The 26,866-nt window shown below is 40.6% G+C and overlaps 1 long non-coding RNA gene across 1 annotated transcript in view; it reads right to left on the reverse strand.

Annotated features, from left to right (window-relative positions):
• Window positions 1-26,763, reverse strand: part of LOC308070714 — a 73,584-nt gene extending 46,821 nt beyond the window's left edge. The window contains exon 1 of the long non-coding RNA XR_013930811.1: window positions 313-26,763. This is a non-coding gene — a long non-coding RNA (uncharacterized lncRNA). The remainder of the gene's footprint in view (window positions 1-312) is intronic.
• Between the last annotated feature and the right edge of the window lie 103 nt (window positions 26,764-26,866).

The following is a 26,866-nucleotide window of genomic DNA, read 5'->3' on the forward strand; positions in this document are numbered from 1 at the left end:
GATCCCCTGCCCGCTCCGGGGCTCCCACCGAGGGGCTGCGCGCCCGCGGGGACCTGCTGCCGCGGGGCAGAGGGTCTTGCTCCGGCCTGCCCCGGTCCGCACCGCGCAGGCGGTGGGCTGCTCACAGCGGTGATGGTGGTGCTGCTGCAGCTAAACCTTAGCGTGGCCAGTCTGCGGAGCTGGGGCGGACGTGCAGGCGCACACCGCGCACGCTGCCGGCCGCTCCCAGTCCCGCCGCCGGCGGTCCCGTACCCGCACCGGCGCTCGCCCCCTGCCGCTGCCACCCACGCAGCGGCCGTGCGTGTTACTCACCGCAACGCACGAGTCACGCAGGAGTTGTGGGGCTTTTTGCACTTGCAGGCTGACATCCCCTCCCCCTCCAGACGTGGGAATCTGATGGTACATGTGCTTTCACTTTTGCATTCAACTGACCTACATTGTAAGTGGTCGCTTGGAATCACATTGCTTTCCCAGCTGATTTTGAGTTCAGACTTTCAAAACCAAAACAGTGTCTTCATACTTTTCACGTCCCTGCTGATGCGGCACGCAGGCCATTATTCAGGCAATCCCTTTTACAAGAAACCTGCTGTTCTCGTTACACGGATCCTTGACATCAGCTCTGGCTTGGAGCCTGATCGTGATGAAAAAAATACTGGAGTGTGCTCGCAAGCATTCGCGTTATCACAAGGAAAGGAGGATAAGGAACAGTTAAATCCAAAATATGCTCAAACACAAAATTAATGGATTAAGGCATCATCCAGTACTGCACACTCTACATCTACGGGATGGCTGGTTCCTGATGTTCACAGAACTGTGTGGAATGAACTGTTCATATAATCAGCTCATCTTGAGTCTGCACAATGGTTAAGTTACAATGAATAGTAAATGAGTTAGTAATAAATTGAACAAATAGCTTGTTTGGTGACAGTCTGTAACTGCCATAGCTTGGAGCGCTACGGCATTCCAGTGCAACTCCAGCACAATCTGGGAAGAAGAAAAAGGAAATGCATCTATTCAGCTGTGTATTATGTATTGCTCAGATCTGGCAATGCCCAACAGGAGATGGGAAGAAGAGTCTTAATTTTCAAGGAATGTTTTTTAAATCATTTGAAAATCTACCGAGTCTTGGAGCGCAGGCACATTTACATAGCAATTCTGCAGCGGTAGGGCTTCAAAGGCAGCCTCTCCAGGTGAGTAAGCCTGACATTAGCATGTGCAAACAGCACTCACACATACAAAACACAGGCCCAAGTTTTCAGAACCACGTTCATGCTTTTATGCAGCCAGTATGCACATAAAATTACTGTAATTGTGCTTCCATATGAAAGTATGTACCAACCCTTTAAATTTGTATAGAGATCACTGTTTAATTACCCGCACTATGCTCTAATCTCACTTCAAGAAAAATTGTGCTATAATAGTATATTCAGGCATCTAAACACGTATGTGTACACTGCTTGTAAATGTGAGTATTAGCAGATGTATTCAGTGTATCCAAAGAAAGTAAAGAAGTCTGGGGTCTGCATAGGACTGCATATAAAAATTAAAATAAATTACTACCCAAATGGAGCCTGCTTTTACAAAATATTTATTGTAGAGAGAGAGTTATGTGCACTGCACTGCTCAACTTCTCTATCTTTTCTTTTTTTTTTGGATGGTGAAATAAGAGCTGAAGTAGAAGTCACCATTTTTCTTGGCTGGGAAAACATCTCCAGAGCTCTGCAAGATAATTCTTACCTGCAATCACACACATACATACATAGAAGATAATTACTGTGGTTTGTACAGAAAACAAGGGACATTTCTGTACTTTTCTGTGAGTCCATAACAGCTTCACAATCATACAGAAACCCAATAACTGTTGATGTTATGTTTGGTAAGGCTGAAATTAGAAGATCACTTATTTCAAGAGATTACACTGATCCACCTAAACCACATTGTGGAAAGAATCCCTTATTTTAAACCCTGTAGTTGATGTTTGTGCATCTGAATATTAAACATTCACTTTCTTTACAATCTTTCATCCTTCTCATCTGAAGTGCTCACAAGCATTAAAGGTGCTTCATCCCACCTGGACAAAGTCACCATGGGCAATATTCTGAGCCTGTTCTCAGCACAGATAGGAATAGACTCCTGCTCTTGCAATGCAGTTCCCTGGGCCGCAGCTCCTCTCTTAATGCTCTTTGTTAGCTATTTAGGAATTGAAGGGAAAAGCTGCCTTTCCAAAACTAGTTATACAGTTCCTACTTCTGAAACATAAGAAAAAATGCATTGTCCATACTGGTCGGCAATAAACCACAGCATGTGGAACCGATATCCTGCCTCCTGCCGTAACCCCACACCCAACAGTTCAGACATCCCCTCACTCAAGCACCTCTGCTATTGTGCAATGACATAGATGGGGAAAATAATTCTTTCTTAACTCTAGCAGTTGAACTCTTTGCACTCTGCAGCGTGAGACTGGATCATACTGTTCATTATCTTATCTTCCTCAACTACATGTTAGTAATGGTCTAAAAATTAGCCAGGCCTTCTGTAAAAATCCACCCACTCACCTGGTACCTTTGACTCACTTTAATGGCAGTGTTGGGGTTGACACATTCAAAAACCCCCATATATCTCCCTAATGCAAAAACAAAGCACACACTTACAGAACCAGTTGGTCTGTACTCTGTGTTTGTACTTCACCCAGCACAACTGAGTACTGCTGAACAGCTGGGACTCATAAACACCATTAGAATACACACAAATAATTTAAATGCATGCTTAGGTGTGTATTGGAGGGTATTCTCCAGTCTCAGTGTTCAATCATATGACAATTTAACTTAGCAAGATGCTGACCACTCCCAATACGAAGCTCAGTCCTACAGACTTCACTGGGAGATAAAGATGGCTTGTGTTGTAGCAGCATGCAAAACCAATCTCTTTTTTCCAGAACTCTAAGCTGCAAACAAGTTCATTTCAAACCACAGCCCTTCAACTTCAGCAGATGCCCTCGCACTGAACAGGGAGCTCAAGCATAACATAACACTCCATACTCTGCAAAAAGCAAGTTGTTCTTTAGGCCCAGAAACTAAAACATCAGCTCTGTCACTGGCAATTAAGTACAACAAGAATTTAAAAGAATTACTGCATTCAACGCAATTAAATAAAGAAAACGTCTAAGAAACCAATGAGAATACAAAGTCTGACATCTTTTGTCTTGACAGCTGTTCTCCAAGTGTGTTCCCTGGTCCATCTTAAACTTTGTGGCGACATATACAACAGAAAAAAAGAAGATTGTTTACTTTGGACCTGATATTCAGGGCACTTGGAAAGCTCAAACACTTGGGCAAAAATACAACAGTGCATAAAAATAATGTAATTTCAGACAAAAAAAATGCAGCATCTGATTAGCCATTCAAAAGTATGGTTGCAGCAGTTACCACAAATCAATTATAGACAGCTTGGACCTCTAGAGGAGGAAAGGTTTTTCATCTCACTCAGAGGTCCACACAAAGAGGTGACTAATATGCTAGAAAATCCTTGGGGTCCAGATGCAATGTGCAAAGATCAGCCAAAGGGTTTTCTCATGCATAGGAGAGATTCCTCTGGATCAGGAATGAGTGGCTCACTGACAGTGGGCAGCTGGACATCAGACTTACTCTGTAGCCTTCAGCCTCCCTGGCTAAGCAGGACTTCTTTCTTTTACGGACTTGGCTAAAGTCTATGTGTAGAAGGGGACTCTGGCCCTTTCTTTCTGTTTGAAGTGAAGTTTCTATCTTATTAGACTCTCATTTAGCAAAAATAACAGTCTGAACAGGCTGAAAAACTGGTCTCTGGAATTGCCCCCAGGCCTCCGAGTAAGTCACACAAAAGGAATGGGTCTTCAGATTGCTTCACTTGGGACAAAGATACCCGTCATTAGCTGATGCTGAACAACACCCAAAACTGCTCTATGACTGATAAAGACGTACAATATGATAGGTGAGGGGAAAGGGCAGGGCCTGTGCTGTCCCCGGACAGGGCGTTGCTTGGTCCATGCTGCTTTCCTGTAACCCAAAGGGCTCCACTTCTCTTTTCCTTCTCATGGCTTTTGTCTAACAGGAAAGCTGCTTCGATGCCTTGTTTGGACACTGTGATTGCTGAGCGCAGGCCAGTTGCATAAGCTTCAAGGGTACCTCTAGTACCTTAATCTGCCCCCTTCCTCATTAGATGTGTGTTCATTGCCTCTTTTCCTTCCTCTTCTTCATTTCCTTGCTGTTGCAGAAGAACAAACACTAACTGAGTGGGGAAAGCGTCCAGAAAGGAACTTCAGACAGGGAAGGATCCAGTGGTCCCTCTGCTATGGGTAGCATTTACGGAACCTGCTGTTAATCAGAGATGAAGTTTCTCAGTGCAGTGTCACACATCCCCTGTTGCTGCCTATTACTTAATCTTTGCTTCCTCAAATGGCACCCAGAATTGGGTAACAGCTTTCCTGAAGGTGACAGAAGCAAGGAAAAGATAGCACTTCAATGATAAAAATGAAAAGTTTATCAACAGGGACTTTGACCCATGTCCACTAATGAAAGAGAAAGAAGTGGTTGAGTAGGTTCTAGTGAACGTGAACTGGATTCAGCAGAATTAGCTTGAGTTTTGCACAGGCTCAACCCTTTCACAGGATTGATCCTCCACTTGCCAGTCTGCTTCCTGAGGTCACTAGACACAAAAAAGCAGACTTCACAATTAAACGATGCCATTTTTTTCCGTGACTGGCCATTTTGGTGAGTTCCATTTTGGGACAGTTAGCTCGAGATGCAGAGCATCAGACAACCATGAGATAGGTAATTTTATCCCCCCAAAACTGCACTGAGAACAGGCTCAGTGGCCTCTTTCTTATCACTGGTGATAGCATTATGTTATTAAGGAGCAGTAAACAGCTGACATTCTTTGTGCTCTTGAGTGGAGATTAAAACTTTCCAAAAATGCTTTGACTTGCAGCATGTTATTAATCCACAAAAGTGCGCACGTACAAATCTTCCTGATCCAGTAGTTGTAGACTAGGAAGTTTCAGGACTTTCCTAGGTGACAAGGACATGCAAGGTAGAAGTGAATGTTGCCCTTGTTCTATTTGATGTTGAAAATGGCAAACATATTTTCCAGATGAAGCATTAATTTGTGGACCTATATTGCAAATCCCAGTATTATTTCCACCAAAGTCTTCTGGTTTGCCAAATGAATTTCATCAAGAGAGTGGGGAAGTACAAAGACAAACATTAAAACATCTAGAAAGCAGTAACATGCACTTCCCTGTGTAGGTTTGGAAGAAGAACAACAACAGAAAACCAAACCAAAACAAAGTCATTGAAATCCTAACTGGAATCCTTTGGGACTCTCTGCTGCTGCTTGCTCTTTTGAGATTTTCTGTTTACCATCTGACCTTTTTTTTAGCTTCCTTAGCTTTTTTAATATCAAGAAACTGAGCTCTCAGAAACAGTTAGCATTGAGAAGCTAGAGAGCAGCATGTTAGAAAAAAGGATGGAAGGAGATACACTTCACGCGTTCTACTGTGGCTTTGCATGCCCCATTTACTGTTCTTCTCCAGCTTTATTGGCTCAGCTGTCCACACGTAAGGAATGCTGTTTTGCCTAGTATAACTGATTTCCACAGAGAAGATGGATATTATGCTCTCCTGTGGTGACTTTACTGCTAATTTTGTGTCTTTTAGTAAAAGAAGAAAAGCCTATTCTGACAATATGAGTTCCCACTTTATAAATTTAGAAGAAAACTGTTTATCACAAGGTTTTCCAGCACAACACTTTACAGAAATGTACTAGAATGCTAAGGAAAATTGAGTACATGAGGTGCACACCCACTAAGAACACAAGCAAAATTTCATTCTTGATCTGGAAACACATGAAGAAAATGCTGCACTAACTAGTATAATGGTTTGAAGGCCATGTTAGCTCCTCCATGGCAGCAACAGCACATTAGAAATTGAATGGCACATTTCCGTATGTACACACACAAAGGAAAATGACTGCCATCAGGTCCAGCCTCAAATGGCTAATCCTCTCCTGCAAAGCCCTCGACAACAAATAATCCGTGCCAATTTGCTTGCATCCCTGTACATGAACTCTTCTCTATTTTACATTCTATTTTATACAACAGCCTCGTCTGGCAAGAAAACAGCATGTTTAAAATAAAAAAGAAGGGGTGAATTTTGAACAGATGTGACAGAAAACATCGGAATGGGGTTCTTTCTTCAAGCCAACATCCTCAGTGGTCTTTGAGGAAGTGGGGAAAGTACATCTTTACTCTCAGGAAGACTATGGAAAGGGAAACATTGAAGGCATCTCTTCTCAAGATTAAGAGTAGTAAACTCTGCTGTGTAGAATAGCCCTTTGGCTGCCAGCAGCTCTAGGCAGAAGAGGGAAGCATTTAAAAGCACATAGCTTTTGGTTCCTTACACTTATTCATCCAGACTGTCTTCCCAAGCTTTAGAATTTATAGAGTCTTATAGTGGTTTTTATTAGCAAACTTGGGAATAGTGCGTTGTATAGAAGCCAAAGCCACAGTAGAATAAAATAAGTCTTACCAACAGGAGTAAATATGAAGTACCCCTACAAGCCAGACCCATCTCAGAGCAGCTGCTTGTTATTTTTCTTTGGCATGTATTTTTTTGGATATGAGACACCTTCATCTTCCTAACTCCAAACAGACAGAAGAACAGAACACACTGTGCCTATTGTGGGCCAGATCCTCTGCTGACACAAATCAGATTCTCTCCATTGAAACCAATGGAGCTGTTGTGGCTGATTGATAGAGATTTGGACTCAGATCTCTTATACCAGCCTCTCACACATCTAAGATATGGCTTCCCTTAACAGATTTCCCTATGCTTCACAAAATAACACAGGTCTGAACAGAAAGAGTTTACAGTCTACAAGGAGGCAGGATCAGTTGATAATGAGGATACTAGACAAGGGCCGGTGGGATTTTAAATTAATTTTCAGATTTAGAACAGATTTTTCCAACATTCAAGACTCTAGGAAGACAGCAGTTGGCAATATAACTTGGAATCTGATAAAACTAATCCTTCAATAATGTATGTCTCACCAACAGATTTGGGTTGAATCAGTATTGCCTTTACAATTAGAGAACAACAAAATGAGACCATAATGTATAAACTTGTTATTTCCTGTATAAACAGGTAGCTTTTTTGTCTCAACTTCAGTATAAAGACTTCCTAGGTTTAAAGATACAGTGTGCAGATACATTTGTTAATACATTTGCAGATACAGTTGGTCAAGGAGGAAGCTGTCAGATTGTTTCCATTTTTATTATTGCTTTTGAAAACACCGAAATCTTGCTTAAACAGAAGTCAGGCCTGACTTTCAGCCACTGAGACCCATGCTGCCAAGAACATGAGAAGAGCGAGCTCTATTTAAGGACAGATGCAAGGTCTGACATCTTTTGGCCTAGAAAACAGACTGGAAGAAATAGTAAGAGGAAACCTTGCTCATCCCAAAAGCTATGGTAGCTTTTATGAATGTCTGTTCAGGAGTTGAGCAAGGTCTGTTGGTGTGCTGCAATCATTCTGGCAGGATCTTGGCAGCATTTCCAAAGCTATTAATTAGCAGATTACTCATCAGTGGAGCTAGGGCATCCTGTAAACTGATGCCCCATTGACCCTGCTGAATTAATTTTCCATAAATAAAATGCAAACCTTACAGATTTTATTTGTCTCCACAGGACAGATTATTTTTTTCTTAATTTTCAGTTAAATCAACTATCTCAAATAGTATAAAAACACCTGCTCAGCACTTTGCAAGCAAAATAGCCTGAGAGTGGCTCTTACATAGAATCTTCCATAGCACATGTGTATCACTGAAACAAAGTGTATTAAATACTCAGGTAAACATATCAATGCATTTGCAGGCTTCTGTAGCTTGCTTGCAGCCTTGAACATTAGAGTTGAGTTTGTTTAGAGGGGAAATGTTGACCAGGACACTGGGATTTACTCCCTGTTTATTTAAAAAGTAAAAAAGGAATTTTAACTTCTACCTGGTGGGCAGGTGGATTGATCTTGCATTAGCAGAGCATCTGCCGAATAGCACACACAGCTGGGCAGCACACTCTTTTTACCAGTTGTGAATGCAGCACAGGATACAAAGCTGAGGAAAATTTCACTTATATAACTGGTGGTTAATTCTGTGCCAACGGTAATTAGCTTCTGTAAAGACTTTATAACAAGAAACCACAAAACAGTTTTATTCTGATGAAACTGATGGGAAAAACCCATGTGCGTCTGTCCATGGGGTGTGAGCTCCAAGGCTTGGCAAGAGAATTGAGATGCAGGCTTTCAGGCCAAAGGCAAAAGAATGCTTCACTGAGCTACAGAGCAGCTTTCTTTTTAATGCTTACTTGTATCACAGCAGCATCTCCAGTCCTAGTCAAGGATCGGGGCTGCTGCTGTTATGAATGAAACAGCTAAACCAAGGTAGGAACTTGCTCCCCAGCATGCATCGTGTAGGGCCCTAATTTGGCCAACACTTGACACTTAAGCTAAATCTTTAGCATATTTATGCCAATATATAATAATATTAGTAGTAGTATATATTAGTATATATATTATATATTATATATATAGCAATAAAATCAGGTGAAATTTTACAAGACTAGGGTCTTAGGCAATTATCACTAAAAACAAGGCAGTAATTAATTGTATTGATCTTAAAGGAGCAGAGAGAGTATGCTTAGCTCTGCAGGTGGGACGAGCTATATGAATTTCATCCATTTATAGAACTAGAGAAACTGTTCTTAGTTTGTAGCAGAAAGGCTTGGATTAACATCTGCATTCATATCAGAAGTATGTTGCAATAGGGATTCTGTCCCATTCTCTTTCTGGTAACACACAGAAGCCGCTGTCAAAGGGGCTCACTGACTAAGCACTGGGCAAATACCGAGCTCCTCATTTTACAGTGGAAACAGATAACGGGAAAGAAGGGAAAGGAGCCATGAAGTTAACTCTGGCTAGCCACATGTGGGCATACACCAGATGGACACTGGAAACAGAGACCAGGTCACCTACATCACGGTTGTCATTAAAACACCTCAATAGCTGATTTTACAACACAAGATGAGGACATAAAAATGCTTCATATAATCCAGGTTTCTTGGAGAAAGCTTACTGAAAACCAGATTCTTGCCAGACTTAGGGAGGAGAGCTCAAAAGCACTTTGGATAGGGGAGAATCAACATGACCAAGGCTGGAAATTCCCAGTAGAGGAAGCCACTTCAGGAAGCGAGTATGACTGAGCTGCAGTGGGGAAGAAACTCTATTCTTATGGTTGCACTACGGGAGGATTGCACAAGCAGCGTGCTCCTCTTGTGACTGTGCTAGAGGCAGTGCTCACACACAGCCATCTCTGGCAGGGTGCTGCCTCAGTACTCGTTACAGGATGAAACAGTGGAGTTTTATTGCCGCTGCCTCCAAGAAACCACGTTCTTCGAATTCGTTCCCTCTCAGCCTTGACAGTGTGGCAATCTACGCTGCCTTTTGTAAAAGATAGTATGTTAACCAATCTACTGCTTATTGGGTAAAACACCAGCCCTCCCTTCTGCTCCCTCAACTCACCTCTCTTCAAGGATATGAGGTCTATATGAGCACTGCAAAGGCCAAAACCCAAGTGCCAGCCTGGTTGGTAGCAAGGCACTGAATAACAAATTAATAACATCAAAGTTCATTATTTTCAGTCCTATAACATAGAGTAACAATCTGCCACACTAAAGAAAAGGATGCTGAGGTTCTCTAAATAGACCATCCTGTAAAGACAAAAGTGCAAGAGTAGCTGGTTTCTTTAAAGTATTGTGCCTTTGAATGTATATATGAATCAAAAAAGGGGGAAGGAGTAATTACAGCATGTGCCGATTTACCTGTGCTAGGCTAATACAGCTTGGTAACAGTAGCAGCAAAAATGTGCCAATGTGGATTTAACAGCCACAGTGTGTATGCAGAGTCTTTCAGAGTTTGTAATCTGGTTACTAGCATGTTTAAGACCTCTCAAATGCCTCTCTGTGGTTTTATTATTCATGCTAATTAGATTAAGCTCACAGATATTTTTGCACATGCTGCAAGCGCACCTTCATTTTCCTGGGTGGAGCATGTGTATGCAGGGGAAGGTATGAATAGATATCCTAAGTTTCTCCCAAAGGGCAGATGGGACAGGCTACTTCATCCCAGCAGTGCACAGGTAAGGAGTTTAGCAGTTCCATGATGGAGTAGCATACAGTAGTTGCCATCTCATAATTTCAGGGAACAAGTCCTGGCATTGTACAAAAGAAAAATCTTAACTGAAACTTGTAATAACTTTCCCATAACTCCTGGATACATGCATCTATCTTAATAAAAAAAAGGAAGTGGGCAGTGTGGTAAAGTAAATGTATGATTAACTACTCAGAAGATGTGGGTTCAGTACTTGTTTTTTCCTGACCAAGCTCTATCACCAGCTCTGTCATCCTATTCAAATTATTTCCCTTACTTCTACTTTTGTTTCTTTTTCAATGTTTCGATTTCATTCATTCATGCTGTATTTTCTCTTCATATGTTTTGAACAGTACATAGCAACAGAGTTCCAGGCTCAGTCTGAGATTTTGGGCACGACTGCAGCAGAAATAAACAGTAATTCAAATCTGATATTGTTGTTTCTTGGAGTACATGTGCTCCCTGCCAATTAAAAGCAGCAAGAAAAAAGAGCTTTTGTTTTTCTACAGTCTCGTGTGACTCAGGAGACAAGCAGGTGATTAGGTCCTTGGGTTCTGTACTAGTGCTCAGAGCAGCAAGGTTGGAATTCAGGACTCCTACTGATAACTTGTACTGTTGTTCATGGGAACGCCAGCTCACCTCTGTGCTTCTATATGCCAGCATAAGCAGCATTTCACAAACTTTCAAAATTTGTCAATGTTGCAAGCATACTCCAGATGTAAACATTTTCTCTTCAACATCCACAATGGCCCTATAACCTAAGCGTGGAAGTGACTTTAGGTGATAGCAGTGGAACAGAGAAAGGCTAGTGCTGGAGTATTAGTCATTGGCTTATAGCTATTATATTTTATGAACAGGTGATACTGGTACCTTCTTGTTCTGAAACTACTGGAAAGTCATTAGCTGTGATTCCAAAGTCAAAACCTACTGCCATTCCTTTTGAATATCAGCCAAGAGATCACGATTAAAAAAGATGTATAATTAAAAAAGATTTACCAGGAAACTGAAGTGACCCTCTAATCAGTGTAACTCTGGGCTTTATTCCACAGACAAAATAAAACAGAAAGGCTTAATCTTTACTATATTCTAAATAGCATGCCATTAAATCTGGTCCCAGTAAGTGTCACAAGCAAACAGGTGAGGAGAAGGGGCTAAGCAGCAGCAAATGGCTGAGTCCCTTAAGGTAGGGAATGGGCTTCCCTGTATCTTCAGTTTCCAGGAAAGAGGGAGGGCCCTGTGTCTTTATCCTGCTGGAGGTGTTCTGCCTGTGGGGAGGGAGCATCTTCAATGCTGTCCCATGAAAGGCACTATGCTCAGCTCCTGGGAGGGATCATTTTGCCTGTCAGAGAAACATCAGGGTTAGCACTGGGGAACAAGATCATCCTGCATCATTCAAGGGAGGCTCCTCATTAGGTCCTTAGAGAGAGGGAGGGATCAGCCTTCTGCCCTCTGGTAACCTCCTCCAGCCCAGTGCGGATGCTCTGTGTACAGCTACATCCCAGTCCTCCAGATGGAAGAGCGGGCTAGCCTTCAAGGAGAAAGAAGCAGACACAAGCAGAATGGATAAACCTAAGGACATATTTTAGTTACAAAATCATTAAATACTCCACTGGCTTAAAAGCTTGAAATAAACTATGTGGAGCCACTAGGTTCAGATCCTGCAAGATAAGGGGCAATGGACTGTGTATGGGCCTGTCTTGTGACGTTAGTCCGGCACTTAAGGCATATCCCTGTTTCTTGTTGCAGTTACTTGCTAAAAAAAACCCATTAACCAGCCCAAATTCCTCAAAAGAATTTTGGAAGAAGAGACTGACGTTAAGCAGTGCAGCACCAGATCAACCCTTGCTGTGACTTCTCAAGTTCAGTAAGCTGTGTAGCTCCCTGTGGAAAGCAGCTCAGAGCTGATATGGACAATCCACCCTGGTTCAAGCAGAGTGGGTTCCTCACCGAAGTAAATGTTATATGGCACATTGCAGGGCACCTACTACACTTCTGTGCTGCTTTATCATGTTGGTGGCATCCCAGCCTGCTCACTGACAGACCTTTGGAAACTTGGTTAGGGTTACCAGCTAGTCAGTCCTCTGTTAACAATCTTCATTGTGCAACATGTGTCTATGATGTTACTGCTGGATTCTCATTATCCTCCTGCTAAGATGTATCGCTGTGCAGGAAGCAGCTTTTGGGATACATGGGGAATGATGCTGAAAATAATTTGAAAGGAAAAAGAGGGCTAAAATATACTGTCGTGATGCTTCTGAGTAAATAAAGATAAGAGCAATGGAAGCTCCTCTGGCAGGGACATTAGCAAAGCCTCAGCAAATTAGTTTAGCACTAGAAAATTGACATGGAACGGAAACAAGGCATTTAAAACAAGGATGTGCTTTAACTAGGCACAAAGCCGAAGTTATTTAAGAAAAAGAAGTGGAGTTGGTTCCAGAGTAGCTAATTCATTTCTCCTTATCTTCCCTTGGCAGAGGCTAGCTGCTTAAAGACCACTTGATGTATGCCTGCTGCTTCCTCCCCTCTCCCCTCACTTGTTTGCTTTGCAGAAAACAAAAATCAGTTCTGTTGCAAATGACTCTAATTCCCCATGGGCTGCAGGGAAACAAATCACAGCTTACTGGGCATCTGTGTGACATCTCAGCGCTCTGAAGTGCATGGCAGTATTTGCACTTGCTCTAAGTTCAGCTCTATGCTAAAATATTTGCTGGAATACAAATGCCAACTATAAATATTTTTTTTCATTACATTTGTGTGTTGGTAAAAGGGCTAGCAAAAACAGATACACTGTCATAACAACACTGAGTATAAATTCATTTGCTTAGCAAAACTCAACTGACTACACATTTTACTATGTGAATAATTTTTTTCTGGTATAGGCCCATTACAAATTTCAGGGAGATACTGAAAGCAGCAGGTTTGATATCTGCAAGGTATACCATATCTTCTTATTCTCTGGTAGTTAAACTAATTTTTCTCAGCAGTTTGTTTAGCAGAGCTAATCTATAGACAGAGATACAAGAACATCGTGATGGACCATTTTGTCATAAAATTCATCATGGTCTATACTGATATTTAAAACAAAGTGTTCCCTGTTTCTTATACCTTGTAGATTAAGTTTCAAAACCTATAGCTAGGTTTTCCCAGAGTCGCAGAAGATAGAAGTGAAGATTCTTGCCAGAATACCTTCTCTTTGCTTGCCTATTCAGCCTGGCAATGTGCCAATTCGGCATGATACTTTTTCAGGACGTTTTGCTAGGTTTTTGGAAAAGGTGGAAAAGAGGCTGACTCAGTTCATCCCTCCTAGTTTACATTGAACTGACTACGTGTCAGTGCAGATGATGTGAACTCAGCCTCTAGTTTTATAGTTAGGTGGTTTCCCGTGAATTTCCAATAACCTCTCAGAAAACTCTTCTGCATTATCCATAGCTCTAAACTCCTCAATGTTTTGTCTCTATTATCACCTTCTGTTTTGTAATCTCTTCAAGCAGGGGACTGATTCTGCTGCATTGGTCTAGTAACATACTGAGTACATTTCCTGGACTAAATAAAACTAAGTATTTATACCTCAGCATTTTAAGAAAAGCAAAGTGGCGGTTACCTTTGAGTTACAAGTTCGAGAACTGACAGATACCGCTACAAAAGCAGCATCCATGAATGACTCCTCAGTGGAAAATCTGGGTTGTAAGCTTATTGCTAGCATCTGTTACAGCAACGGCAGTGACATTTTAAAATACTAAGCCCACTTGGTAAGTTGCTATTTTAGAGCAGATGTATAAATTCAGCACACTTTCATCAAAACCAGAGCATGCATCTAGCAAATTGGAACTTGGTGGCAGCAGGACACATTTGTACAATCAATACAAAGACACAACATGAGAGAGTTCTGTGTCATTCTTTTGGATTCTTCAGGACTGGAGAGGCTAGGGGCAACAAAATGTTTCATACTAGCTTTCTTGACTGAAAGGACAACATCTTCCCTAGAAAAAGGTCCTTGTGTGCAAACCAGAAACTGACAGTGACCTTGCCATATGTGGTCTTATTAGGCAGCATCTTTCATGGTGGTGAAAGAGCTGAAGTGCTCATAAGGAATGTGTTTGTTCAGCCCTACAAGCCTTGAAATGTATAGACTGGTGAATGGAAGTGAGCATGAAATCTGTTCAGCTCTATGTTAACCTCATGGCTGCAGCTTCTAGTGCCAGGAACACTCAAGAACATTCCTGCCTCGTTACAGCACACTAAAGGACAGAAGTAAATCAAGCACAGAACAGCAACAAACAGTACAGTCACAGAAGCCTTAGTGTGAAATGTTAAAAATACCTGAGGTATGTCTTTTCAAGAATTGAAGGACTAGCTGTGAAAAGCACTATTGACTTTCAGGGAACCAGGCTGTAAACAGCACAGCACAACTGAAGATGAGGACAGTATAATATATCTGACAGGTACAAATCTTCCACATGGCCAGCATCAGGCGAGGTGCTTGTCAAAATGGCATCTGCAGCTGTTCCCTTTTCAGGCTGTTTACTCTACAGGAGGATTTACCATCTGTGCAGAAAAACAATGCACACACCAGAAATCAGTGTCTGTCAGATGAAGCCTAGTCTCGTGGCTGAAGCACAGGACAAGCAGTCAGGAGATTTAGATTCTATTTATTGCTCTCCTAGTGACTCCCAGAGCAAATAAGGGGAAACCACTTCACTGCTTTGTGTCTTGTTTTCCTCCAAGATACTACATTACCTTATTAGTGGTATGAACACCCATTGTTTGTGTTTATGAAGTACTTTTCGGTTGTTTTTTTTTTTTTGATACAAAGCTACTGCAGAACTAAATAGACTTCCTAAAGCTTCAGGAATAGCAGGTCAACCTTTCTACTGCATTAAAGGTCAGTAAACTATATCACAAACAACGGAAAAGCAGTCCAAGTGTTCATGTCTCCATCAAACTTAGTACACCAAAAAAGTGATCTTTCACAGATCACGGTGGTGAGAATGCTAGAAGTATGTGAGAAAAGAGACAGAAAGATCAAATTTGTTCAGAGGTAAGCCAATACAAATAACCACAAACTCTGGGGATTTTGATACTCTACCTTGATGTTTTCAGCTTCGTATTGACATTGACAATTGAATGGCATTGAAAAGTCAAGGTATCCCTTTACAGAATACATTTTCTTCTTCAGAATAAACCTTTTAGTGTTTTTTCTAAGTCAAAGCACTACAGCTGTGCAGGGATCAGCATTTAATGTCAGATTTCTTTAAAAAGTACTGAGTGCAGAATGTACGGTTCCTAGCACTACTGTGCTTCCGAAGCACAGTAACTTCACAAGTTGTCCCAATAGAGTCATATGAAATTGAGCTCTGGTGTGCATAAATATTTCAAGACTTTCCTGGATTGCCCTTACTCTGGGATTAGCCCTGAATCTATATAAAAATTATGAGGGAGATCACGGATGGGTCTTCACTAATAACTTTCCTGAAGCCTAACAATATTGCTTAATAAAACACATTAATAGAGCAAGACTGAGTATGTAGGATAAATACTGTTGTCAGCTGCAGTGGTGTACCTTGGTAGGTTGTGTGTTGAGTTATGTTCCTCTATGTCACTTTAAGAAAAAAAGCTTTGTCCCACTAAAATTAACATGGTTGCCAAAGTACTGTAGTGTTATAATTAATATTTTCTGAATTTCCAGCTTTCCACTGAATAATTGTGTGATCAGTTCTACTCCTTTCCTATCTCAGTGTGGTTGGTTGTATACATAAGGAAAGCAATCTAGTCATTTTTGTGTTTCCTTTTAATTCTTCTGTTACTGAGTCCTAAATGATCTTGTTTTTGTTTTTACTGCTCTATAATGAGTCACTGGCTTATTTAATTTAATTTTATTGTAATTGTTATCTTTTCATTCTTGTTTTTTTCCAGTCAGTTACTCATAAGACCACAAGATATAAACAGGACACTGTTGCTTGGACAACTTCTGAGAGTAATTTTTTTTCACTGTTGCCCAAATCCAAAGCAAGTTACTGAATGGTCCTCACTTCCTAAAAACTTTCACCTCAGTTCATATATATTTTCCCATATGTCATGTCTCTGTTGATCATTACATTTTCCAGCTAAAAGAGATCTGCCTGTCTGTTTTGGTTGTTGTTTGGAAGCTTTCTTATCATGCCTGATCTAAAACTTTCCATGGAAATTTTAGTGATAGAAAATCAAGTTTAATTTTATATAATTTCTTTTGCAGCAAATAAATTTTACTAAAAACTGAAAATCTGGCAGGAATAGTTATCCAGTGGAATGCTAAATTTTCTCTTGCCATCTCCCCCACTTTCATACTAACTTGGTGGAATTTTCTGCAGTGACTCTTTCTTGCTAGACTTACCTTTAACCTGATTTTTTAAGGAAAAAAGATTTATGTGGTTATGCTATGTTTGCATATCTTACATACATGTGTCTCTCTAACTATGAATTCTTTAGAATTTCAAAGCAGCTAGCAGCTTTCCACTAAATCTGATACAAAGACAGAGGTCTAAATTATGTTAAGCTTTTATGTTTCACTGTAGTAGTCAGAGAAGAGATTTTATTAATGCATCTATGACAGGAAGAGCTTCACTAGAAGTGACCTTGTTTGTATTCAACACCACAGAAAGCAGACAAGAAAGAACAGCAAATGCCCAGCTATGGGAAAATCTCCCAATGGAGTTCACACCCATCAGAACACACACCACAGGACATAAAGGCACAGAAAAGCAAGATTCATTAGTTCTGCTACTTTTTGTACTTTGTTTCCTATGATGCTAGAAATCCTAGGAAACTATGAGACTGACTGTTTATAAATGTGCAACATGCTTGATTAGAATTGGTTCATATTTTGGGGCAAAGAAATTATTTAGTGCTTTTGTTTAAGGTGATCTGCAGTTCTTAAGCTGCACCCCCCTTGTTGGTCCCCAGAGATTTACAAATGCTAGATGCTAGATTTACAAAGACTTAGACATCTTAAATCTATGTCAGTGTGCCTTCATTCATCCTGTTACCTGTGCCACCTAAGATAAAAGAAGTTCAGAGGTCCCTGTATATGCCACAATTACACCTTCCAGTCACAGCTTTAGACATACCCTAAAACACAAATAGTCTGGCATGAAAACATATCTATTGCATGTCTGTTTGCAGCTTTTACATGAACTAAAGTTTACGGAGTGTTCTGTAGTACCGCAGAACTCAATAGCCTCTGCAAACAATCTGCATTAGACCAGAAATTATTGATATAGATGTCACAGACCTGCTGCAGATATTAGCCACTGTCCTGCAGCATTCAACAGAAATGGATGTGCCATGCTCCAAAAAGCTTTCCTAATGCATCTAATTTCCTAATGTGGGACCCTGGAAGAGCCACTACAAGTGGTGGCAAATTTTAGGCAAAGGCTTCGACGAACTCCAAGTGGTATGGAAGCGGCCTTAAAGATTAGTAACAGTGATTTTCCCTGAGTCAGCAGTGAGCCAGCCCACCTACCAGTAGGAGGTACAAGGATGTTTGGAATGCCACCCATAGGACAAGAGGTCAAACTGAACTTCTGACCAGTGTGATCACTGAAAAATTTGTGACTGCTTTTGCAAGAGTTAACACCGGTTAACTGAGTCAGATTCCAGCTTGGGTAATTCCATTGTGCCTCTCTAAAATTCCCCGTTTATTTCAAACAGATGCAATATTTTTTCACTTCCTCCATTAAAGACTGCTAAGTAGTTTTGTATGTTTTGTTGAGTGCTTGCTGAGTTTTACCCCAAAGGTAGCTACAATACCTTGAATGACCCAGTGTAGAACTTTGATGTGTTCAATACTATCTGTAGGGAAAATTTTGTTCTGTGTGTTCATAATCAGAACTACTAAACTTTATCATACAGAGCTATGGTTTGTAGCAAACAGCCAACAAAAGCTAGCACTAAGAAGATTTTGGTTCATGGACAGATCAGTTGAGTCTGAGGCAGACCTGACCTCTGGTTTTAGCTCTAGTAGCAACTTGGTCATGTTCCTTCACTTACTAGTAAGACCAAAAAGCACCTTAATTTGATTCAGAATAAGTTGTCTTGGACCCTTAATCTCTGTGCCTTGGTAGTCATTAGTAACAGTGGAATAGCAATACTCATTAGCGTTAATATTTACTATAATGGATGCTTTATGGTCACTTTCAAAGGGAGATGTATTCCTCTTCCCCATTTCTTCTGACATAAATTGATGAATAAACAAATTGATCAATTTTTACCATACGCAGTGCTAGACAACTCATAGTGCTTGATGGAAGTAAAAGGAAACACAGAAGTAAAGCCAGAAACACTAATTAAAAGCACATTCAGTGAGACAGAACTGTAGCTTGGTCTGAACAAGTGTGTGGTAGAGATAATGTAAAAGCAATTACTTTAGCAAAGGCAATTTACTGAAAAATTATTTTTTACTGAGCACCGACTTACTCAGTTCACAGGCTTGCTGCCAGGAAACAGAGCCAATTAGTGCCACTTACTATGGGGACACCGAGACGTGGCCATCTGCCTGCTGAGACTTGCCCCATATCTTTTCACCATGCCCACACGATTCCTCTGTGTCAATATGCATACCCTTTCCAACCTCTTCTTAGCAATATGCATCGATATGGCAGCTGTCATCCCAAATGATAACCCTGCACTATACTAATGTAATACACTAATCCAGAATTTATATCTCTCTCTTTTTTTTTTTTTTTTTAGCTGTGATCTGTGATGTGCCCACACTAGGCTTTACAGTAGCGTGAAACAAACTGGTGTAAATCTAGGATTTTTCCACTCATTTCTGAATTTCCACCAGTATAACTGAGGGAAGAATCTAACGCTTCGACCATGATGCACTTCTTCTAGGACTGAAGTTCAGGTAACCCCACAGTTTATCAACAAACTGGCAAGGTAACTGAACTGGAAAGGTAACTGAAAAATGGAAATGAAGGGTGCAGGTTTCCTTATCAAGGACAACTTTGAACTAGCAGTGACATAAAAATCAGCTGGAAGAAAAGATAACCCTCTGTGCTTTTTCTGCCATTCACAGGATTTCTAAATTCAAGTAACACTCACAAAGTTTTTATAAAAAAAGTAAATGTGTAGCCTTTTGGTTGCAATTCAAGTTCTAATAAAACTGTTTATTGAACTCCTTGACCCCTTCCTGGAATCTGCTTGAGCTTCCCAGAACTTTGTGTCATGTGGTTCTCGGTCATTAATAACTAAGTATGACACAGCAGTTTAGACGCACAGCAGCCTTTTCTCCGTTCAAGCAGGCGCCAGGACAGAGCACAGAGAACACAAACAGCTCAGCACAGGCTCCAGGATCCAGTCCCAGAGCAGAGCTGCCGTGATGTAGCAGCAAGCAAAAAGGGCAAAGGCAGGAAGTGATTCATCTGAGTACAGTACAACGTGCGGGACACGATCAAAAAGATCCCAGCCTTCAGTCAGGACAAGTACAGTACTGGGCAAACGGCTCTAGGCTCCATCCTGGATATTAGATCCATCTCCCACTCTGTTTACACTGAAACACTATTCCACCAGCCAGCTGTGCATTAAAAGCAGCATCTGGTGCTAAAGAGGGTCAGTGAAGCGAAAGACCTCTGAATACATGGCTGATCTATCCTGTCCACCCACTCATTTACGTTTATATAGCCCTTATGGCTTTTGCCTGGAAATCTTTGGCTTTCAAACCAGAGATCTCTCCAGCAGTTCTCCTCCAGCTTTTGGACTGCTTTACTGTTCCTTGAATCTGTTTAGCCATTTCCCTGCCAGTTCCCAACCTCTCAGCCCCCCTGTCCCGCCCCAGCCCCATGGCTAATTAATCATCTCTTCTTATGACAACTGGACTGCAGCTAAGAAATTCTGAGTGTCAGTTTCCAAAGGGCAGAGCTATTGTGTCTGCTTCAGCAAGACACATTCCAGGTACATTCTGCCTCACCAATTATATGCTTAAAAGAAAAAAAGGGCAGGGATATTGCTGTATGGAGAAGTTAACCACATTCTAGTGGGAGATGCTGCACTTCAGCTACAGTGGAATGAATGAGACTCATTGTGAATTGATTCAAAAGTCATATCTCTGCCAAATTTGGATTTAGTTACACATATGCGTTTCCTATAAACCAAAGAAAAAAACCTGTACGGACCTATGGGGAAAATAAGCTTAATTTTGATTGAGTTTCTTGTACTGTCAATCACTGTAATTTCACTAGAATGGCTCACAACTTGCTGTAGGAATTTGGGTGGTGAGGGAGAAGAAGGAGAGAAAATCTCAAATTAGGTGGCAAGTAATACATTAAATGAATTTTTTTTCTTCCTCTTTGCATCCTAAGCTGCTTCTGCTTACTTCTCCCCATCTCTCTCCACCGTATTTGCAATGCATATTTGCAAACACCATAGCTCTGCATGATCAGTTCAGTTAAAGTTAATTTGTTAAGGAAGCAGAGGTGGCCCTGAGTCCCTGGAATAAACCCTGTAGCACCTGAGGTCCATTATTAACTTATTTTCCAAGCATCAGGCATGCTTTGACTCACCTTCTCAAACACAAACACAGTGCAGGTAAGTAACTTTTAATGAAAATGAGCCTACAGAACCCCCCCCCTGCCCCCCCACCCCACCCCACATGTTTGCCTGCAAACCCACTTCTTCTGGAGAGAGAATAAGGAAACAAACTGCATATGGCAGGTCTGACTTGTGTTGCTTTATGCAAGGCTGGAGGGTGTTCAGAAAGTGTGATAATGGGACTGTTACTGACACTACTCTAGAAAGGACCCAGTGTTCATTTTAGAGGAACAAAGGGCTCATCGAGACAATAAGATATTTAATATTTCAGTATATCTAAGTCAGTTCAAAACAAGTCAGAAGCTCACTGTCTTATCTGCTCTCCTTTTAACTGGTATTAGCTAACACATTCCACATCCTGGTCTAGACAAAGCCTAAAAGCAAGGAAAGCAAATCAATGACACACACAGTGAGGACTGAACCAGAGAAAAAATAAAGGGAGACACTGTGAGGAAAGAAACAAGACAAAAAGGAAGACAATGACATGGAAAAAACTAACACTATCTTTGTAATGAACAGGACCAGCTGAGCTTTCGAGGGGTGCTCTTTTTCCTAATCCATAACACATGCTTCTTCTTAACTCCAGTTATGTGTTTGTTTATTTGTTGTTTGTTTTTGTAAAATGAATCACCCTTAGAAAAAACCCATGGATTTAAATTACAGAGGGCAAAAATCTCATTGTACGTCAACTACTTTGGCAAACCCCGTAGGTAGTTCAAGAGGAAAAGCTACTCGGGAATTTACCGATGAAGAGTTTCTCTGTTTTTTTAAAGGAAAATTACACTGTGTTAAACCTGAAATTTTTCATGGGAACATGACACTGGAACTGTCCTGTTTTGTCTAAATATTAAATATGCATTTAGTTTGGTCTCCCACATCCCCCAGAAGTACTCTGACAGTTGTGGCTCAAAATGAACTCTTTATTTAAGTCCAATGATCTGCTGTATTTTTAATCAAAACAGAAAAGCACTACAGGAGAGCCCTAAAGCAACACTGGTCTGGTGATTAATACCCTCATGTGAGACTTGGGGCATAAGTTCTACTTCTGGGTTTGACTTACGAAATCTTTCACATCCCAGCTAATTGTCCTAGCTATTGAACTATTATTTATTTTAGGGTAATGCTTGCATGTTCTTCAAGGACAATTTGGGAAGGTGAACATTTTAACCTGGCGTAGAGAAGAAAATGTTTTGAGAGCTTGAATATTTTAACTAGATCAAAAAACTGCTTCCCCAACTCAACGTATAGAGGTTCAAACTCTGTGTGATGCACCCATCCCTCATAGGTAGCAACTTGGTTTATGTGAGTTTGTGTTTGCTGGGTTTGGTGTGTGTATGCTGCATGTATTTGTCTGTGGATCCAGTATGTGGAATACGTTGCCAGGAATTTGAGGATTGTGTTGCATGTAACGCATATTTCTTGCAGTGTGGGTTATATGCTTCATGTTTCTTTGTACATAGATAGTTTGTGGATATATCCTATTCATGATAGCATCTTGACACAAAGTAAAGTCATATTTAGCTAATCATGATTTGGATTGATTAGCTGCACTAGGCTTCTTCCATTGACCCCTTATTTTTTGTGAGCCTTCATGACTTTGCCACACAGAACTTGGAAATAAGAATTAAAAACAGAACCAATTGCCATGAGCTTAAGTGGTGAGCAGTGACAGCTTGTCAGATAAAAAGTCACTTTTGGCACTTCCTAATGAATGGAAATTAGTAAATAAGAAGTACCTATACATAAGGGCACCAAAACATCCCTCATATTTCTATATTTCAATCATAATAGAAAACACATCTGGAGAAAATCCACATTTTATTTTGCCTCTTTAATGTCACATGTAAAAATGAGTACAAACACATTCTTCTGTCCAGTGCTCTTGCCCTGATGATGTGTAACAAGCAATAAAACAGCAAGTATGAGGTATAACCACTATTTCTCTGTTCTGAAACTCTGCTGAATACAAGACTCTGTCTGCCACCTCTGCTTACCAAAGAGTTCTGTCCAAATGCTTCAGGGCCTCTCTATCCAGAAGGAACAGGCTCCCAAAGTTTACTTGGAGTCACACACATATATGTGGGAATTGAAAAGAAAATTTAAACAAATATGAACTTGTAGATAACAACGGTAATATTAAGACAAATTAAAATAAGAAAAAACACTTTTCCCCACATTCTTGGGGGAAAAGTTGTGAGATATGTATTCAATTTGGAATCTGAATGGTGGTGTATTAGATCAGCAATGCCCAGGGGTGATGGCGGTTCCTACTCAAAGCTTTTGAGGACAGTAAGTGTCAGTCCTTCATGACCAGGCGGCCAGATGTTTCCAAGTGACTGAAATGGAACCACTTCCTCGTTACATTAGTGTGTTGATGTTCTGTCACAATACAGGACATATTCTGATTAAATAACCTAACCAGAGCATTATTGTTACATTATCAGATATGAGGGCCATCTGCATTTTGGTCATATGGCAGAGACATCTTCCATCATTTGATAGAGAAAAGGTAGCAGAGAACAGTCTGAAGATCACGCAGTTAAGCACTGAGCTCATGGTCTTCTCCCTGACCACGTGTGTCCTCGGCAGAAGAGGCTGCAGGAAGTAGGCAGCAGGGCACAGGAAGTGTTCAGGAAATTTCACTGAGCAGTTCAAACCTCTATGTCAGCCTGTTTTGCTTCAAATGTTCCATTCGAAGTATGACTCAACTTTTGGGGCCTGACCCACTAAAGACAATGAGAGTTTTTCCCTTGACTTGAGCAGCCTTTGGATGAGGGCCTTGATCCTGATCCTGAAAGCCTGATTCACATGAGAAAGCCCACACAAAAAAAGATCAAATCCAGAAATTATTGTTGAGATTGTACACAATCCTTTCCTAGGTAAGTATTCCAAATTACACCAATGAAGCCAATTTAGTCTGATGGTCTGTTCGCTATCCTGAACTCCACATAACAAAATGATGATTTGATGATAAAGATAAGTCCTCGGTCCTATACTTCCACCGAAGTGTTCATGTTTGCAGAGCTGATAAGCTGTTTTTCTTCCCTCTTTATCTTAGCTAGGAGTGTTATCAGAATGTAAGTCATGAACCATTTAGTGTAGGCTTCGATATACCCTACACTGTTCGTGTTAAAGCCTAAGGTCCAGTTATACTTAAAAGTGTTGTCTTCATTAGAGAAAGCTAAGGTGTTCAAACTGTAATGTAGGTAAAGTAAGTAGAACTTACTTCTGGTAGCCAATGCTTTCACGTGCTGTTTTCTGGGGGCAGGGTTTTTTTAGTAGAAAAGGTATAACCTTTTTCAGCCGCTTTGGAAGATATACCTTATTATGTGTGAACAACATGTCTTTAAACCCCAGTATTCAACCATAAAAGAAGAGAAAGACCAAGTAACACAACATTTGGACTTTGCAACTTCCTCCACATAGGCTGTATCTTCAAAGCAAATGCAACCTGAAATGCTTTTATAAATTCCTATACATTACCCTGTATGCAAATATAGTGTCCAGCTGTAACTCTTTGACTAGGCAGTTACCTGTTGTGACACCTTGCTCACAAACACACAGCTGGAGAGCACAGTGTGTATCAAAATCTCTTGGATGCTACTAATCACAGACTCCACTCAGCATGTTTGTTTTGTGTCTGACAAAGCTTTTCATACAAATACTGTCTTCAGTGCATGCTATATGGTATATAAATAATTGGTTGTCCTGGTGGAGTTACAGCACAAAAAATGCTTTTACTCATATGGTTTGTATAAACTTTACAAGGGAAATACGGTATATGGGGAAAATTATTTATTTTTCTTTTTTGCTTGTATAACCCTGTCTACACCCTGACTGGTGCCACAGGACTATTTTGGTTAACACAGAGAATGCTATGGCCTTGATACAAATGGGGTCCAATGTGACAAAAAGCACAAGCAATATAGCAAGGAGTGCTAATGAGGGGAACGGAGATGCAACAACTCCTTTATCTCCACATTCAACCTTGCAGATAATCTACTTTGGTGATTTCTGTCAAAGCTTTTCCTTGTAAAGCCATCCCATTTTTAAGCACAGCCAAAACCTCAGATTGCCTCACAGAACTGAGTGCTCCAGGATCCATAAATGTCATTTCCCAGGATAATCCTTGACTTCTGTTTGAGTCTGTTATTTCCCACTTAATACCCACAGCTTTTTAATTGGTTATTATTATTTCTTATTATATTGAAAATTTTAAGAATCTCTTAAGAAGTAAAAGAGGGGACATAATCAAAGAAAAATCTAGAGAATAAGCCAAATCCAGTGTGACTTTACAGATGCAACAGACATTGATTCTTGCCCTTGGGGAGGCAGACAGGAAGCTGTGGTAGGCCAGAGCCCTCAGCCATCATTTGACTGTAAAATATTCCCTTAGGATTAACTTTGTAAAATACAGCCACACAATAACCATCAGCAGCCCTTGCACGCAAAGCCTGTGACGTAGACTGTACTGTTGCTGTGTTTAGGTTAGAATGATCTTTTACATTGTTTTGATGCCAGTGTAATACAATGGACATTTATTTACTTGATTTAAAACCAACCATTGATCTGCCACATGACTTTAGGCAGGTTACTTCTGTGTGCTGCTTTTTGTCTTCTGATAGCCTTTCAGACCTTTAGTTTCTCTTCTAATCATAAATAAAAGTATAAACATTGATGACAAGAAAAGGAAAAGATGAAATATGAGTCCTGTACGTGGGGACTGAAGCAGGCAGTACAACACAATCGATTTTCAAACAGTATCTGCACCCAGACTTGATAAAAAATCAGACTAATTTTATATGTATGGTTTCTTTTGCACCTCATTTTGAATGTCTAGCTCTTCTGGATTGGTTTGCTCTGTGAGTTCATACACTACCATTCCAAGTAGTCAGTACAAAACCAAACCTCAGGTTTAAGTTAGATTATCATTAAAAATAAACGGAGATTAACACAACACTCCTACCATTGACTTCGGTGGGTACTGAGTTCATATAAAGATGGCATGACTACCTCTTAATTGGTACAAAATTTCATATGCTGTACTAAAGACTTAATTATAGCTTATCATCATTAGACTTAAGGACATGCAGAGACAGCTCCTTGAATGCCAAGTCTCCTACTTAAGTGGGCTACGCACGACAGCCAGACACGCTGTGTAGTATCTGTAAGATATCCTGATCATACTGTTGATTAAAATTCAAGCTAGCTTTCAGAATACAGCTTTGAGATGGAAATGTCACTTATCATGAAGAGAGGATCTGTAAAAACAGAAATGGGAAGACAAGGAGGATAAGACTGGAAAGCACAAAGGATGTCCCAGTGAACCCCAGTGCTAAAATGATCCCAGCCTGAACAATCCAAGATGGGTGACTTCATTATAAAAGGATGGTATTAAACAGAAAAAGATCATGCAAGGAAAAAAATAAACATTTAGGGCTCAAATAAGACTGCTACAGAAATCTGATGCACTAGTTACTGTTAATATTTAATGTCTGTGTGACACATTCACACCATAGCAGGGTGGGTGGGGCTGTTTTTTGATCATTGCCTGATTGACGTTAATGACATTCTTCCAATGGCTGTGGCTTTCCTCATACCACACCCAGGAGGGGTCAGAGGCACATTCCTCCTGAGTATTAATGTGAAAAAACATATTTTTAGTCAAGTTGTTAAATGATGCCAGGTGTTTTCTCTGGTTGCCTTAACTAGTCTAGCATAGTCAAAGCTCAGCCTGCACTTCCCAGCAATGTGTAACTCAGCTGTTGAGATTGCACCAGCTATCTGTTTTTAATCCAAGTCCAGCTACTAAACTGATTATACTCATCCCTATGATAATGCCTCCTATGCAGTGGAAGACAGCAACATCTGTGTGTGGATACAAGCCCAGCATAGTATTGTGAATTGTTGTGTTTATTTGTGTTGCCTAGGATCCCCGTTTACAGATCAGGCACGTGTGTGACAGACATAAAACATGGGTTATTTACCTCTCTTGCTTTTCTGTCTGCCATGAAAAGCCTTACTTCTGCCAGTGAAAAAAAGGCACCAGAAATGGAAATGGGCATAGGTCCA

This window comes from Falco punctatus, assembly GCF_963210335.1.
Source record: "Falco punctatus genome assembly, chromosome: 10".
Taxonomy (NCBI): Eukaryota; Metazoa; Chordata; class Aves; order Falconiformes; family Falconidae; genus Falco; species Falco punctatus.